The sequence below is a fragment of the Oncorhynchus tshawytscha genome, linkage group LG01, assembly GCF_018296145.1.
Source record: "Oncorhynchus tshawytscha isolate Ot180627B linkage group LG01, Otsh_v2.0, whole genome shotgun sequence".
Lineage (NCBI taxonomy): Eukaryota > Metazoa > Chordata > Actinopteri > Salmoniformes > Salmonidae > Oncorhynchus > Oncorhynchus tshawytscha.
The window spans coordinates 54987347-55006253 of record NC_056429.1 but is presented as its reverse complement, the minus strand read 5'-3'; the positions used below and the strand labels follow the sequence as shown (position 1 = coordinate 55006253).

Genomic DNA, 18907 nt, shown 5'->3' with positions numbered 1-18907 from the left:
CACAGAGCAACATACCCTCCCCCTAGCCCCTCCTTTGTTCCTGTAATACCAATAAATATGTTGATTATTTATTATTATTCTCAAATGGAATTCAGCCACATGTCTCCACAGTGACTCAACAGTAGTCTCTCCCTCTGCCTGTCTGTCCAGCCTGCAGCCATCTTTACCTCAGGTCCATATGTGACTTCTCTGTGTGTGTGAGGGTGTGTGAGTGGGCAGGAGTCCCACAGCTCAGGATCCTGCCATTGTTTAGACTGAGACTGAGTGACAACTCTCTAAGCCCGCCTGCCTGCTCTGCCGCCTCCAGCCACCTACACCCCTCTGGAACTGTTTGTCCACTGTCGCCATGCCAACATTGTCCACTCTCCGTGTCAGTTTCTTGCCAGGGCTGGTGATTAGCTACCCGAAGCCTGGAGAGGACCCAGTCAGTACCATCAAATCTCCTTTCCTTCCCCCATGTCCTGAGTGACATTCTTTACCCTCTGACCACTGTCCTTCCCATCATGGCCCTGTCTCATACCTGACCACTATCCACACCATCATGGCCCTGTCTCATTCCTGACCACTGTCCTCACCATCATGGCCCTGTCTCATACCTGACCACTATCCTCACCATCATGGCCCTGTCTCATTCCTGACCACTGTCCTCCCCATCATGGCCCTGTCTCATACCAGACCACTGTCCTCCCCATCATGGCCCTGTCTCATTCCTGACCACTGTCCTCACCATCATGGCCCTGTCTCATTCCTGACCACTGTCCTCACCATCATGGCCCTGTCTCATACCTGACCACTATCCTCACCATCATGGCCCTGTCTCATACCTGACCACTGTCCTCCCCATCATGGCCCTGTCTCATACCTGACCACTGTCCTCCCCATCATGGCCCTGTCTCATACCTGACCACTGTCCTCCCCATCATGGCCCTGTCTCATACCTGACCACTGTCCTCACCATCATGGCCCTGTCTTCATACCTGACCACTGTCCTCCACATCATGGCCCTGTCTCATGCCTGACCACTGTCCTCCCCATCATGGCCCTGTCTCCATGCCTGACCACTGACCAGCTGAAGCTGCCATTCACGCTGCTATCTCCCCCAACCACAGTCTCACAGACTCCCCTGCATCCACCCCACCCTGACCCATCCATCTAGAGAGATGTCCCTCTTGAGACAGACCTGTCAGTTACAGAGCGATGAGGTGTGTGTGTGTGTCTGTTTGTTTGTGTGTCTGTGTGCAGGTGTGTGTGTATAGCAGGGGGCCTCAGTCACCTAGGTAAGAGTGTAGGGGACAGGAAATGAGGCTCAGTGAGCTCCTGTCCCTGAGGCTTGTATTAGAGTAGGTGGTAATGAGCATACTGCTCTCAGTGTGTGTCCCCTGCTTTTAGAAGATTGCTGTGTGTGTGATTGTGTGTGTCAGTTTGTGTGCGTTTGTTTTTTTTGTGCTTGTTCAGTGTGCTGTATTGACACAGAGGGACTGTAATAGACTGAGGTGATCACAAGGCATGTCCTCGAACTAACCAATCAGCTTAGAGTGGGGTCCCTCTTCTGTCCACCAATCACAGAGCTTGGTCAATGCTGTGAGATTAGCACAGCTGACGCAGAGACAAGCCCCTATTTGTTAAAAAATAATCGAATTAAAGCTTTGCGGGATGGAGACGTTCAATCTGCTCCTAAAAAAAAGAGGGTGAGGAAGAGCGAAGGAGAGTCACGGGGGAACAAAAAGCGATGCGTTTCTGAATAATTCATAACTGCTTTTCTCATTAATCATTTATATTTAGAGGGAGGTGTGAGTGTGAGTGTGTGTGTGTGTGTGGTGCACAGACACGCCAGGGGTCTGTGTGACCTTTCCTGGCTGTCTCTGAGCAGGTGTGTGTGTAATCTCCATGTCCCACCACCAAGGCACGCAGGATACCCTCCCTCTCTCCCCCCCTGCCTCCCCCCACCCAACAGGGGAGTAATGATTTTCTTAACCTTTTCAGAGGCTTATTAAGGCCGCTGTCAGAATGTTTAAATGCTTATGCTAATGAGTGGCATGCAGGAAGAACAGAGTAGGATGGGGTAGGGGGAGAGAGATCATCCCAAAACAATTAGGATGCAGCAAGCGACCAACGTCTAAATCGGACAGTAGCATTGTTTCCGATGCTGTGGTGATGATGGTGTGTATGGTGGAAAACAGAGGACAGTAAATTATCTCCCTCTCTCTTTCTCTATCCCTCCCTCCCAGAGCGTAGCCATGGCGTCTGTCAATCAGAGGGTTGCCTTGACAGAGTAGCAGTAAGACTAGTGAACTATCCACAACCACCTCAAACCCCCCCCATCCTCTCCAACCACAACTAAATTACCTTGTCATAACAGGACCACACCGCCATCAAACATCATGGATCACCCTCTATCTCGTATCTGCCTTCCATAGGAGCTTTACCTGAAGTGTGCTGCCCATGACACGTCTGTGGCCTTGGACCTCTTCATGCCCATCGTGCGGGATGTCCCATGCATTGCCTGCACAAATATCATGTAATATTCTACAATATTGCCAGTGCAGTCTGTATATCCGTCTAATATAAGCCACATGTTTAACATGAAAGCAATAGAGTACCACAGTATGAGTCATAATACCCATAAAACCTAGAGGTCAAACACGGAAATGGTTCCAGTCGGTTTTCCACCATTCATTTTTTTCCATAGGGGATTTTGGAAACATTTACAATAAGGGCTGTGTTTTGTGTAGGCTTACCCTGGCGTGACGCTTTCATAACCGTGAAAAACTCTCTAGGACAAGGCGACTTTTATCAATATATTCGTCTGTATTTACACCCCAAAATAAAATGCTAATTAGCTGCTAATGTGGCTATCATAAAGAACTACCAATGCCATGGTGATCTGAGCGAGACTGCCGAATCGAGGCAAAGGTAAGAATCTCTGGATTAACTACAGTATCTAGTGTTAGCTAAATGTAGTAATGAATACATTTGCTACATTTATATTCTGTGAACTGTCTTGTGCAAGTCATAAATGGACCCAATACCTGTTAGAAAAGGTATCAGCTAGAGATGACATGAAGGAGCTTGCAGGGATTTGTAGTTTTACACGATGTCTATGTTGATGCTAATTAGCATTTTCGAATTTGAGATTAAATAGAGCCGAAAATATTGAAAAGTCCCTAGGTCCGAGAGAGATTTACATGGTTATCAAAATGTCACGCCAGGGTAAGCCTACATGAAACACAGCCCTTATTTTAAGTGTTTCTAAAAATCCCGTATGGGAAAAATGATTGAAACCATTTCCCTGTTTGACCACTAGGTTGTATAACTATTTTGACACCTCCATTGTAGGGCTTTATAGGCAGACTTAGGTACACACACTCTCAGACAGGTAGGCAGACGCATGCCCCTGGCCCTGTCTCTCCCTCCTGCAGTCTCTCCCTCCTGCAGTCCCCTCCCTCCTGCAATCAGTGGCTCCAGACAGACAGAGCTGTGATTCTGTCAGTGTGGCATATAATAGATGAAGGTCAGACTCAGCAGCCCTGCTGTCACTGCCTCACCCACAGGGGATAAGAATGGAGGGCCAGTCCGTCGCCTGCTTCCTGCCACCGAGACAATGGAGCCCAATCACAAACGTCCTCCTCTCAATTCAAGGTCTCGCCGCTAGGAGCGTGATTGAAGTGGGACCGTACAAATACCCTCCTGAGTGGAGATTTGTTTTCCTCTGTGCTCCTCTCACCTTGCTGCTGCCACTTAGTGCAAACAGCTCCTAGCTTCTTGGTTTGTTTAAAAGGGCAAACGGAGGAGGACACACAGATACTGTAAGAATGCTTCTGGTTTAAGAAGCTTGTTGGCGGTCAGAAGTAAAGGATGCTCTCTGGCTGAGTGAGTGGGTGGTTGCTAGGCCTCTTGTGTGTAATGAGTGGGTGGTTGCTAGGCCTCTTGTGTGTAATGAGTGTGTGGTTGCTAGGCCTCTTGTGTGTAATGAGTGGGTGGTTGCTAGGCCTCTTGTGTGTAATGAGTGGGTGGTTGCTAGGCCTCTTGTGTGTAATGAGTGGGTGGTTGCTAGGCCTCTTGTGTGTAATGAGTGGGTGGTTGCTAGGCCTCTTGTGTGTAATGAGTGTGTGGTTGCTAGGCTTCTTGTGTGTAATGACTGGGTGGTTACTAGACCTCGTGTGTAATGAGTGGGTGGTTGCTAGGCCTCTTGTGTTTAATGACTGGGTGGTTGCTAGGCCTCTTGTGTGTAATGACTGGGTGGTTCGTAGGCCTTGTGTGTGTAATGAGTGGGTGTTTGCTAGGCCTCTTGTGTTTAATGACTGGGTGGTTGCTAGGCCTCTTGTGTTTAATGACTCGGTGGTTGCTAGGCCTCTTGTATGTAATGACTGGGTGGTAGCTAGGCCTCGTGTGTGTAATGGCTGAGTGGTTGCTAGGCCTCTTGTGTGTAATGACTGGGTGGTTGCTAGGCCTCTTGTGTTTAATGACTGGGTGGTTGCTAGGCCTCGTGTGTGTAATGACTGGGAGAGGGTCTGAAGGGGTTTTCTGGCTGGGGTTGGACTGGCTTTGTTTAGTTCCTTTACTTACTCAACCAGGTCAGTTGTTAATTGAGAGTCATTTAACTCATTTGCAATTAATGGTTTGAGGCGATACGTGAAGTCATGTGGAGATGTCGTAGAGAGACATCATCTGTTAGACGAGGGTAAGAATGAGAGATGTGTGATAGAGAGAGACAAGGCAGCAGGTGAGGAAGAGAAGATGGATATAGAGAGAAGCCACACATACCTGCGTCCTCACTAAAGTCGATGTTGCTCAACAACGTTACCAGTAGTGAACAGTTTCGCCCCCCTCTCTCTCTCGGTATCCCCGGCCCTCTTTGTCTTTGTGGCGGGCATGATATTATCAGAACAAGATCAGGCTGCCGGCAGAGGGCTCCTCTGAGACCTCCAGTCCCTCACTGCTGCTTTTCCTGGAGGGAACGATCTGTCTTCCCCTGCCTCCCGCACTAAATGAGTCACCCCTATGGGGCTATGATAGAACAACACACACGCGCACACACAAACATACACCCCCCCTCTCTCACAGATTCTCTCTATGTCTGTTTCAAGTCCATGATACTTGATTGGTATAACATGTCTCTGTCTGTCCTCCTGTCCGCTATGTAGGAGTTCAGCAGCCTAGACCTCTTCCACATATACTGTGTGACCCGCCTCAATGACAGGCAGTTCATCCACCAATCAGACGGTGGATACTCACATCCCTGTGCAGGTAAACTTCTGTGGATGTAAGTCAGTTGCACTAACGAATTCTGATTTGTGGTAAGACTGTGAGTTGTGGCAAGACTGTGTGAGTTGTAGGACCATGTGTGTGTTTGTCTGTTGTGTGTGCATGCGTGCACATCTGTGGGTGTGTGTGCTAGTTGTGGTAAGACTGTGTGTGAGGGGCCTGTCAGTGATGGATTGTGGCTGCTCCCTGGCTGCAGCGAGAGGGATGTGGTATCAGAGCTCTGTCCTCAGACACACAGACTGCCCTTCTCCCTGCACCCCTCTGTTTCCTCCTGCCCCAGGACATCCGTTAGTGCCACTGTGTAATGGGGCTCTGGGTAAGACCACTGACCCTCCACCACTGACAGCATCCTCTCTCTCTCTTGTCTTGTTTTCTCTCACTCGCTCTCATTCTCTCTCTCTCTCTCATCTTGTTCTTTCTCTCTCTCTCGTCTCATTTTCCCTTGTTCTCTCTCGTTCTCTTTCTCTCTTGTTCTCTCTCGCACTCTCTCTCTCTCTCTTTCTCTCTCTCTCTCTTTCACTCTGGCTCTCTCTGTCCTTCACTTTACTATTGCCCCTTCTCACTTTCTCACTACCAAATGTTTCTCTCCCAATCTTTCCCTGTTCTCTTTCTTCTCCGGCATTACTTATTCACTTATTTTTCTTCCCCTCTCTCTCTCTCTCCTCTCTTTTCATCTGACTCACACAAGAGAAGGACACTTCTGTTGGAGTTTGTTCACTTTGATGTCCACACTCTTTCTTCTCAATGCCAGATGCGGCTTTGCAAAGTGGATATGTCTCCCTCTACATTTAGCAGGTGTTTGAGAGTGGGTGCGTTTAAGCCTCGGCTATGGAGTTGTGTGGATGAGTGTGTGTGTGTGTGTGTGTACGTGCATGCATGCACTCGTGTGCGTCTGTGTGCCAAGCAGCGTTTCTAGTCTGTGTGTTCAGGCGATTCATCACTGTTTGTGCGTCTGCAGACAGGAGATTGTGTAGAAAGGTCAGACTTCCTCCTCAAATGCCATTTCCACTTTTAAATAACTTTTAAGAGCCCAGCCAAAGCACACTTGTCCAAAAGGCATGGATGAAAAGAGAAAACAAGTTGCAAGCCGGCGACCACTGAATTTGAAATAAAGATTGGGCCAAAGCGATAAAGAGTTTGTGCTAGGAAGGCTGAAGCAGCTTTTCTCAGAGAAGACTAAGCCGGAGCCAGATTAAGCACTAACCTTCTTTTGAGATGAGGTTTTACACACATCCATATTACAGGACAGAATATCCCCGTTTAACATTCACACAGAGCACTAGCTCTTTAAAGGTAACTGTAGCTATCTGCATAATATCCCTACACCCTCTCATTGTCTTTATATACCTCTTGCTCCTTCTCTTCTTCATTTCTCTTCTGTCACCCTCCTTCTCGCTCGACAAGTGTTGAGCTGTCAGGAGTGGCAACTTCTTTGAGTGACAGGTAGTGTGAGACGAAGATTCGTTGTTAATCATTTCCCCTCTTTCCTTTCGCTCATGACCACCGCCTACAGTATTATTTCAGACTTAACTAGAGTTGGTTTCCAACAGCAACAGTGAAACCTTAGAGGCTGTCTCTCTGATATGCTCCCTCTCCAAGGGGGTCAGAGGTTAAGACTCCATCTTGTCCTCCCTCCAAGGAGGCACTGTCGGGGTCACCATGTCAAGCAAACACTATCTCACCCTCAGGAACTGTAGAGTCTGCAGTACTAACAAACCAATGAGCTTCTTCATATGTGCACTGTTGTACTGTCAGAGATTGGGCGATAAATGATGGGGTTGTCAGAAGGTGCCAGGATTCATTTCCTGCCTTGTTTTTTTGGGGTGTCCAGGTGAGGATGGCGACCCGGGTTGCATGTTAAACATGCTAAGCCAGCCCGTCGGCTGGGGGAGAGGTAAGGAAAGTTGGAATTTCTGTTGTACCTGTTGGATTCGTGTAATACTACAGAGACACAAAGAAACAACATAAAAACCTATATCTACCTCCGATTCATATTCCTGTGAGGACAGGGAAGTTCTGGCGACATTTTCTCCTGTAGGGTCCCATATCTATTTTCATGGACATAAGCATTTTCTTTAGCAGTGTAATCTTGTAAAAAACCCTATCTGCTCTTGATTAATATTCCTTTTGGGCCCTGTATCTGCAGTAGATTTATATTCCTCTGAGGATTTATATATGCACCATATAAATATTCCTGCATCAGCTGTAGATAGATACTCCTGTGAAGACCTTTATCTGCTTTGTATTAATATTCCTGTGAAGAACCAAGATCTACTGTTGATTCATATTTCTTGAAAGAACTGTTACCACACACATGCTAGCTACTTCAGTGGATGTTGAACACATTTCTACTGGCAAATGAAAAGATTTGCCTCTAGAAATGTGTTCATTTGCCAGTAGAAATGTGTTCAACATCCACTGAAGTAGCTAGCAAGTTTACTCGACAGTAGCTGCTGTGGTAACCAAACAAACAGACTTGCTAGTTTAGCTAACCAAACCATCAGTTCTACTTTGCCATTCTGAAAATCGAATTCAACAATGCCAATAATGTTTTCCAATTCGACTTTTGCTTTCAAAAGAAGCTCAAACACAGAACATGTAAGAATGAACTGTAACCATTGAATTCTATGGTGCAAATATATTGTGCTTTATAGGGAAATAATGCACGCTCTAGAATGCCTTAACAAGTATTCAACAATGCTACAAATATTATTATGAACTGGGTGGTTCGAGTCCTGAATGCTGATTGGCAGATAGCCGTGGCCAATCAGACCGTATACTACAGGTAAGACAAAACATTTATTTTAACTGCTCTAATTACGTTGGTAACCAGTTTATAATAGCAATAAGTCACCTCGGGGGTTGTGGTATATGGCCACTGTACCATGGCTAAAGCCTGTATCCAGGCACTCCGTGTTGCGTCGCGCATTTTGCACATTTTTCACCAGTGTCACGTGTGCTCCCTCTCCGGCCTCTAGGTCACCAGGCTGCTTGTTTTGGCGCACACCTGTCACCATCGTTACGCGCATCAGCGCATTATGACACTCACCTGGACTCCATCACCTCCTTGATTACCTGCCCTATATATATGTCACTCCCTTTGGTTCCTTCCCCAGGCATCATTGTTCCCGTTTCAGTTTCCTGTCTGTGCATTGTTCGTCTTTCTTGTTTATTAAATTATGCAATCCCTGAACTTGCTTCCTGACTCCCAGCGCACTCGTTACAACCAGAAGTGGTATGTGTGTGTGTGTGTGAGCATTGAATCATTCAATCAATCAAATGTATTTATTAAGACCTTTTTACATCAGCCGATGTCACAAAGTGCTGTACAGAAACCCAGCCTAAAACCCCAAACAAACAGATGTAGAAGTACGGTGGCTAGGAAAATCTCCCTAGAAAGGCCAGAGCCTAGGAAGAAACCTAGAGAGGACCAGGCTCTGAGGGGTGGCCAGTCCTCTTCTGGCTGTGCCGGGTGGAGATAACAGAACATGGCCAAGATATTCAAACGTTCATAGATCACCAGCAGGGTCAGATAATAATAATCACAGTGGTTGTAGAGGGTGCAACAGGTCAGCACCTCAGGAGTAAATGTCAGTTGGCTTTTCATAGCCGATCATTCAGAGTTAGAGACAGCAGGTGCGGTAGAGAAAGAGTCCAAAACAGCAGGTCCGGGTCAAGGTAGCACGTCCACTGAACAGGTCAGGGTTCCATAGCCGCAGGCAGAACAGTTGAAACTGGAGCAGCAGCATGACTAGGTGGACTGGGGGCAGCAAGGAGTCATCAGGCCAGGTAGTCCTGAGGCATGGTTCCAGAGCGAGAGAGAGATGGGGGGAGATGGAGAAAGAGAGAGAGAATACTTAAATTCACACAGGACACCGGATGAGACAGGAGAAATACTCCAGATATAACAGACTGACCCTAGCACTCCGAAACATAAATATTGCAGCATAAATACTGGAGGCTGAGACAGGAGAAGAAATGAGATGGTAAAAGAGTGAATATTGACTCCATACCCTCTAGAGATTACTGTTATATTCCAGTGAGGGCTCTCTACCCCCCTTCCACCCCAACCCCTCAGTCCATCCAGGCCCCTGTGCTGCCTCCCTGCCTTTAAACTCCAGCACCTCAAAGTCCAGGTCTCTGCTGCACTGGGGCTGTGGCACAATTACTGTATAACTGTGCAAAGCTGTCATCAAGGCAAAGGGTGGCTACTTTGAAGAATCTCAAATCTCAAATATATTTAGATTTGTTTAACACTTTTTTTGGTTTCTACATGATTCCATGTGTGTTATTTCATAGTTTTGATGTCTTCACTATTATTCTGCAATGTAGAAAATAGTTTAAAAATTAACAAAGAAAAATCCTTGAATGAGTAGGCGTGTCCAAACTTTCGAATGGCACTGTATATATTTGGTGGAATAAATAGCTGACTGAAGACGGGACCGCCAGACATTTGTGCGGTAACATGGACACTTTATGATGAAACTTGTTTTGCTCCAAGCAGAAAGAAGCAAGGTGTTGAAGCAAAGGAGTCTTCGGATGCCTAGGCAACACTCACTCCCTGCAGCAGTTGCACACGTAGAAATAGAATTAATAGAATGGACTTGGAACCTCTAATCCTGGAAATGTGACTGGTAAACTCAGAGTCGTTCATATACAGTGTCTTCAGAAACTATTTGTACACCTTGTCTTAATCCCCTATTTTGTTGTGTTACAGCCTGAAATCAAAATGGATTAAAAGAAATTACCTTTGGCAGCCATTACAGCTGTGAGTCTTGCTAGGTAAGTCTCTAAGAGCTTTGCACACCTGGGTTGTACCATATTTGCACATCAGTATTGAAATAATTCTTCATGCTCTTTCAAGTCGGTAGTTGATCATTGCTAGACAGCCATTTTCAAGTCTTGCCGTAGATTCTCAAGCCTATTTAAGACAAAACTGACACTAGGCCAGTCAGGAACATTCAATGTCATTTTGGTAAGCAACTTCAGGGTATATTTGGCTTTGTGTTTGAGGTTATTGTCCTGCTGAAAGGTGAATTTGTCTCCCAGTGTCTTTTGGAGAGTAAACTGAACCTAGGATTTTGCCTGCGCTTAGCTCTATTCCGTTTCTTTTAACCCCCCCCAAAAAAAAAACTCCCTAGTCCTTGCCTATGACAAGCATACCAATAAGATGACGCACCACCATCATGCTTGAAAATATGACGAGTGGTACTCAGTGATGTGCTGTGTTGGATTTAAAGAAAAGTCCCATGCAACTTATTATTTGCCTTGTTAAGCACATTTTTACTCCTAAACTTACTTAAGCTTGCCATAACAAAGGGGTAGAATACTTATTGACTCAAGACCTTTCAGCTTTACAAGTTTAATTCATTTGTAAACATTTCTAAAAACACAATTCCACTTTGACATTGTGGGGTCCACTTCATACGGTGTCGATGAAGGGGGAGGAGACAGGTTAAACAAGGATTATTAAGCCTTGAGACAATTGAGACATGGATTGTGTGTGTGTGTGTGTGTGTGCCATTCAGAGGGTGAACAGGCAAGTCAAAAGATTTGAAGTAGCTTTGAACTGGGTATGGTAGTAGGTGCCAGGTGCACCGGTTTGAGTGTGTCAAGAACTGCAATGCTGCTGGGTTTTTCATGCTCCACAGTTTCCCGTGTGTATCAAGAATGGTCCACCACCCAAAGGACACCCAGTCAACTTGACACAACTGTGGGAGGTATTGGAGTCAACATGGGCCAGCATCCCTGTGGAACGCTTTCGACACCTTGTAAAATCCATGCCCAACGAATTGAGGCTGTTCTGAGGGCAGAAGGGGGTGTAACTCAATAATATTAGGATGTTGTTCTTAATGTTTGTACACTCATTGTGTATAGAGCTGGGCCAATGCGGGTTCGGTCTGTACGTTCTTAGTGCGCCACTTTCTCCACCACATCCGTTGCTAAGTGATCATTGAGGCTTCCGTGTTATGTACTTTATTTCCAATAGTTTTCAAAACCTATGAAAATGTCCAATATTTGGTGTTTTGGTGTTTGTCGGCGTGTTTGTGTCTCTCACCTGAGTCGACTGACCTTTGTTGACTGACCTGTTGGCTCATCTCAAATGACAGATAGGCTGTCGTGTGTGTGTGTGTGTGTGTGTGTGAGTGTGCGTGTGTGCGTGCGAGCGTGTGTGTGGTATCACTGTCTTCAGAGAGGTGGATGGTTAGGGCAGACTCCATTACTCCTCATCACAGTGGCTGTCAGGACTGCGAGGGAGCAGTGCGCCACACACTCCTTAATCAAAGACATAATTAGCGGATAATTAGTAGGTTGGAAATATGGATGAGAAAAAAAAGAAAAAAACAGTTTTACTTCCACTGTCTGAGAGGCCAAATTGATGTGCAATCTGCCCATGTGTTTAGCCCAGGCTGACAGGAACAGGCAGGGATAGATGGTTGGAGGGAGGGATGGCGTGTGTGTGTGTGTGAAGTGCAGAGAGTAAGATGCACAGTGTGTGTTCAGGCAGACTATTCCTGTGGGGTTCTAGTGGAAGTGTTCAGTGTGGAGAAGCTGAGGGGAGCGACCAAGGGTTAAGGTGTGTGTGTGTGTGTGTCTGTGGTGACCCTCTATTATGTCTCTGCCTCCGCCTCAGCGAGACGGACATTGAAAAAAAGAGAAATGTTGATTGAGACGATGGATTCTCAAGGTGAGCTGGTTGAGGGAGAGGGAAGCAAACGGTCGCTTGTGTCGCTTATTGGTCAGGCTGGCTCTGTGAGATATGTATGAATATTGTTCCTTGTAACCAGCTTTTGTGAAATCTAGTCTTTTGTTTTGTGTATTATTTGTTTTTCTTAAAAATATATCTGGGGTGGGATTAGACCCGACGCCAGGATAAAGTGACTAAGGGGAGTGTAGAAATCCCTCAGGGACATTTTACCAGCCCACGGACATTTACCCTGCCCCCCCCTCCCAATGGACATGTATCCTTGTTACAGTTGTAAATATGTATATATTATTATTATTGTTTCATTCACTTCTCTTTTTGACCTGCACTGTTGGCTTAAGAATACCACTGTACCCTGCAATTACACCTGCGACCATGTGCACGTTACCAATGAACTCATTTAATTGATCTAATCTAATATGGCACAATACACTTCTGTAGATACAATTGGACCAAAGTAATGTATTAAGCAATGCCAGCCTACCATAAACTAATTTCCAATATGTACGGTTCCATTTATAACCACGAAAACCAATAGGGTGTTTAGAAAACCATAATAAAATGCAATCTTTTCTATGATGAAACATAACGACATGTAGCAATACCCAGGGGGGTCATTTAGGTTCTTGCATTGGAATTCAATTGAATTCTGGTTATATCACGCTATACCACAAGAAACATAATAGTGTCAGGTTGGCACGGAATCTCCGCTACACTCTATCAGAACTATGGGCAGCACCCTACACACTAAAGCAAGATTTTGATTTTAAAAAACAACAAGCTAGATTGTGTCTTACCTTTTCAGAAATGTTGAAGCCTCCTTGATGCTCTGTGGAACTTCCTGAGTAATCAACATTTCCTATCTCCCTGAAAAGATTCCCCTCAAATGCCAGTTGGATTGATTGAGCTTTCCTCGGATGTAGCTTGCTTCTTCTGTGCTGACTGAACACGTTTGTCAAGGTGAAAATTAGTTATTGTATGTATTGTAGTTGTGGACACCCCAAAAGTCAATCCATGTTTCAATGCAGTAAGCATGGTTGGCAGAGCAGAGAGAGGCCCAGAGAATCATTGCAGGATATCAAATGGGGTCCATTTGGAGACGGGCGATTTCAGTCTGCAAAAACTGGCGAGCTTCCACCAAATCTGTTTTGCTTAAGTCGAGCAGTGGTTTCACATCATGGCTCTGGGTCAAAGGCACACAGGGTCTCCACAAGTAGTTGGCTGTTGCATTCACGGAATCGTTCGGACATTTCACCAATGGCAGCATCCAACGTGCTGAAGAACAGTCTTTTACATTCAGTCTCTTCTCCTCTGTCCTGCTGGCCTAATGTACTGTCCATCACGTATTGCTGGAAATGTGTACTTACGGTGCCTTCGGAAACTATTCAGACCCATTGACTTTTTCCACATTTTGTTACGTTGCAGTCTTGTTCTAAAATTGATTAAATTGTTTTTTCCCCTCATCAATCTACACACAGTACCCCATAATAACAAAGCAAAAACAGTTAAAAAAATACTTTTACATAAGTATTCAGACCCTTTACTCAGTACTTTGTTGAAGCACCTTTAGCAGCGATTACAGCATCAAATCTTCTTGGGTATGACGCTACAAGCTTGGCACACTTGAAGTATGGGAGTTTCTCCCATTCTTGGATGGGAAGCGTTGCTGCAAAGTTATTTTCAGGTCTCCCCAGAGACGTTCGATCGGGTTCAAGTCCGAGCTCTGGCTCCCATTCTGTGCACCATGGTGACTGTAAACTTAAAGCCGGGGCTCGTCACCACCTTCAGCAGCCCTGTAGCCTCAAGTTTTCTGTATGGTAAGAACATGTGCATTCGATGTCAGAGAGGAACTTCACAATGCTGTCACAAACTTTTAACGAAAGGCGATACAGTAGCCAGATATCCGGTCCACCTTTGATCCAGTAACCTTCTTCTCTGTTGGTCATTTGTCACAGACATTAAGAAAGCCCTCCAGTGGATTCTCAGATGACATTGCGTGAACAGCCACCAAGTGAAGCTGGTGGTTGAAACAATGGATGTAGGGTACTTCTCTGTTTACTTTTGTCCTGTCATATGTTCTGCATGCCCCATTTTTACCTGACACGACACCAGCACCGTCATACCATTGACTAAGTATGTGCCAAGGCCAACCTTTGTTAGCTCGTTAGGAACAAGGTAAAGCATCACAGTATTTAGTAGTTATCATTAACAAGTGTTGACACCACTGTCTGTGGTAGGCTAAGTGAATAACGTGATACGCCTCCTCCTGTAATATTTGATTTTGATTTACAAGAGCAGGGTCAAGTTTACCGTTGAAGCTGCTTAAATCGAATCTCCCTCACACCCCACCACTACAGGGTTTAGTTAGCGTTTTATCTAGCTGTAAACGTGTTAGTGTTATTCGCCTTAGCCTATTTTAGCTAGCTCGAACCAGCTAATCTGCCACTGCCACGATAGATATCAGAAATGGACTTCGCCAAAGTACCCACACAAAGCCAAAGGAGAAGGAGAGCGATGAACTGCAGCATCAAACCACTACCAAGGCCATCGCCATGCTCAGCAGCAATGATGCTGCTGAGCTCCAGCTAGCTCCGCGTGCAGAGCCTTCCCACTCTTTCACAATCGCCGCCAGGATAATGGCTCCACAGCCCCCTCCACCTCCTACTGTTCCTGACGATCGTGGAAGAGGAGCCAGCCCAGGATAGCCTAGAATCCTACCCTAGCCGCAGATTTTCTGTCCAAAAAATGTTAATTTAATAGCAACTGGTTCATAGGAAAAGAGTGGCTAGAATACTCTGTATGCAGCATTTTGTTTCCCATGTCGAAAGTTCTGTGTTGCGTCCAATGCTAATGCAGACAAGTCCTTTATCCAAGCTTGGTATTCTAACTGGAATGCTATTGAAATTACCAAAGGATTTACTAGGCATGTATCAACCAAAGAGCATTTGAAATTGGAGAAGGAAAACATGTTCAAAGTGCTCTGGATATGAGAAGCGTTTTTCCCCCCTGCTTTTTATGGAAACCTCTACTCATACCTAACTGCTCCAGTAGATCTCCAATTCCATAGCCCCTTACACACCACAGCGTGCTCTGTCTATTGTGCTGACGCAACGCAGTGGAGATACAGATTTTACACCAACCTGTCACTCAATAATTGTAACTTTTTTGCTATTGTTATATAGGGACGTAAAACTAAACCTGTGCGGGCACAAGTTTTAAATGAGGGGGCTAAGTTCGCTTTTACTCCCTCGTGGAGCCGGGTATGGGTGGGATGCAAGGTAACCGCTCCTCACTGACATGGGAACTTGTATTCATAGGGTTACAGAAAGATACAATGGAAATAGACTTACACTGGCCTTAAAAAATAAGGAAAAAAGTTAGTTTCATAGGCATTATTTAACAGCAAAAAAGCTGAGACCTACGCATCACAATAAATGGTCACGTGTAAACCTTGAATTGTGTGTAACCTTGAATTGCGTGTAACCTTGAATTGATTTCTGGGTTCTGATTTTCAGAGAATGAGCACAATAGAGTTCGACCACAACCATGGGAATTCCACGCACCCTATCCCTGTGTGAGGTAGGCTATTATTTACATGTGTATTTCACACTATGTAGCAATCAGAATATAATGCTTGTATGGATGTCATCCCCAATAGATGTTCTTGTCATCGTGGGTTTAGGGTTAGAGTTAGGCTGTGTAAGGATGTAACGGATGTCTTCGGGAGAAAGAGAGGAGGACCAAAGCGCAGCGTGGTAAGTGTTCATGATGATTTTAATTAAGGAAAGCACTGAACACTGAATCAAAACAATAAACGATGACGTGAATTTACAAAACAGAAACAGTACCATGTGGCCCAAACACTCACATTGAAACAAACACCCACAAACCAAAAGTGAAACCCAGGCTACCTAAGTATGATTCTCAATCAGAGACAACTAACGACACCTGCCTCTGATTGAGAACCATACTAGGCCGAACACAAAAAAAAAGAAACATAGACTGCCCACCCCAACTCACGCCCTGACCATACTAAAACAAAGAATAAAATAACAGAACTATGGTCAGAACGTGACAGTAAGGGAGGTGAAGTCAGGTGCAGGAGAGCAGAGTAGAGTAAACAGGCACACTTTTATTCCAAAAATAGGCACAAAATGACATCTAAGTGCAGAAAAGCATGGAACAATAAACAAAAGTATAGCACGTGTACATACACCATTAACAATAAACAATTACACACAAAGACACGGAGGGAAATGGAAGACTAAATACATGTAGTGTGATTATGGAATGAAAACCAGGTGTGTATGAAACAAGACAAATCAACTGGATATATGAGAAATGGAGCGGCGATGGCTAGAAAGCCGGTGATGCTGAACGCCGCTCGAACAAGGAGAGGAGCCTACTTCGGCGGAAGTCATGACAGTGCCCCCGACACTGGCCTCGGGGACGACCCGGAGGGTGAGGCGCAGGGCAATCCGGCCTGTGACGGTGAAACTCCCGCAGCATTTCGGGGTCCAGAACATCCGTGACCGGAACCCAGCACCTCTCCTCCGGACCGTAACCCTCACACTCCACAAGGTACTGAAGGCCCCTCCCCGACGCCTCGAATCCAGGATGGAATGAACAGAGTACGCCGGGACCCCCTAGGTATCCAGAGGGGGCGGAGGGACCTCCCGCACCTCAGATTCCTGGAGCGAACCAGCCACCACTGGCCCGAGGAGAGACACATGGAATGAGGGGTTAATACGGTAATCAGAGGGAAGCTGTAATCTGTAACTCACCTCGTTCACCCTCCTCAGGATTTTGAATGGCCAAACCACGGACTCAGCTTCCGGCAGGGCAGGCAGAGGGGCAGGTTTTGGGTCGAGAGCCAGACCCGGGGTCTCACTGCAAACACCGGAGTCTCACTGCGGTGGCAGTCCCCACTGGTCTTTTGGCGAAGCACGGCTCGCTGGAGGTGAACACGGGCGGCCTCGCAGACTCTTGACGTGAACTGGGACCCCGACACTATATCCTCAGGCACCCCGTAGTGCCAGAAGATGTGAGTAAACAGGGCCTCTGCAGTCTGTAGGGCCGTAGGAAGACCGGGCAGAGGGAGGAGACAACAGGACTTAGAGAAACGATCCCCCACAACCAGGATCGTAGTGTTTCCCTGTGAAAGAGGTAGATCGGTTAAATCCACAGACAAGTGTGACCAAGGTCGTTGTGGAACGGGTAAGGGGTGTAGCTTACCTCTGGGCAGGTGTCTCGGAGCCTTACACTGGGCACACACAGAGCAGGAGGAAACATAAACCCTCACGTCCTTAGCTAAGGTGGGCCACCAGTATTTCCAAGTCAGACAGCGCACCGTCCGACCGATCCCCGGATGACCAGAGGAGGGAGACGTGTGGGCCCAATAGATCAACTGGTCACGTACAGCCGATGGAACTTACATATGCCCAACAGGACACTGGAGGGGAGCGGCTCTGTACGCAATGCCTGCTCAATGTCCGCGTCCAGCTCCCACACGACCGGTGCTACCAGGCAAGAGGCCGGGAGTTTGGGAGTCTGATCCATGGACCGCTCCTCTGTCATACAGCCAGGACAGTGCGTCTGCCTTCGTATTCTGGGAACCTGGTCTGTAGGACAGGGTAAACACAAAACGGGTAAAGAACATGGCCCACCTTGCCTGACAATGATTCAGTCTCCTCGCTGCCTGGATGTACTCCAGGTTGCGATGGTCAGTCCAGATGAGGAAAGGGTGTTTAGCCCCCTCAAGCCAATGTCTCCACGCTTTCAACACGTTAACCACAGCCAACAACTCCCGGTCCCCCACATCATAGTTACGCTCTGCTGGACTGAGCTTCTTCGAGAAGAAAGCATAGGGGCGGAGTTTTGGTGGCGTACCCGAGCGCTGTGAGAGCACGGCTCCTATCCCAGCCTCGGATGCATCCACCTCCACTATGAATGCCAAAGAGGGATCCCGATGGGCCAGCACGGGAGCCGAAGTAACCAGAGCTCTTAGCTGCCCAAAAGCCCTGTCAGCCTCTGCCGACCACTGCAACCTTACCAGCACACTCTAAAAATCGCTGCACCTCCTTTACCGTTGTGGGAGTCGGCCAATTACGCACAGCTGCAATATGGTCACTCTACATCTCCACCCCTGATGTGGAAATGCAATACCCTAGGAAGGAGACGACCTGCTGAAAGAACAGTCATTCCTCGGCCTTGACGTACAGGTCATGCTCTAACAGTCATCCAATACCAAGGACACATGCTCGGCGCGTTTGGTGGAGTATATCAGAATGTCATTGATATACACAACTACACCCTGCCCGTGCAGGTCCCTAAAAATGTTGTCTACAAAGGATTGGAAAACTGATGGAGCATTCATCAACCCGTACGGCATGATTAAGTACTCATAATGTCCTGAGGTGGTACTGAACGCTGTCTTCCACTCATCTCCCTCATCTCCCGAGGTTATACGCACGCCTGAGATCCAGTTTCGTGAAGAAGCGCGAAACAAGACAAAACAAATGGATATATGAGAAACGTCGATTAGCCGGTAACGTCGATTACCAAGGAGCCGACTTCGGCGGAAGTCGTGACACATCGTCACCAAGCAACAGCATCACACTTAAAAACATCTGCAACTTCCACAAACTATGTTTAACTGGCTAGCAATGCTACCAGCTTATCCGAAACGGGAGTATTTTCTGAAATGACTACTAAATATTATGCCGTGAAAACAGCTAAATATATCCAAATTGGATTTTAGTAAACACATTCTAGGCCTGTTGGATGACATAAATTGTGACAGATTTGACAAATATCCACTTTGTTAGTATAGCTTGTGGGCACCAATGACACACACACATTACATTTCTATGCTGAACAAAAATATAAACGCAACATGCAACAGTTTCAACGATTTTACTGAGTTACAGTTCATAT

At 46.4% G+C, this 18907-nt stretch overlaps 1 long non-coding RNA gene across 1 annotated transcript in view; it reads left to right on the top strand.

Annotated features, from left to right (window-relative positions):
* LOC112253296 overlaps positions 1-15777 on the top strand; it is a 45267-nt gene extending 29490 nt beyond the window's left edge. Inside the window, exons 3-4 of the long non-coding RNA XR_002953968.2 lie at positions 15487-15550; positions 15654-15777. This is a non-coding gene — a long non-coding RNA (uncharacterized LOC112253296). The remainder of the gene's footprint in view (positions 1-15486; positions 15551-15653) is intronic.
* The last annotated feature ends 3130 nt before the right edge of the window (positions 15778-18907 follow it).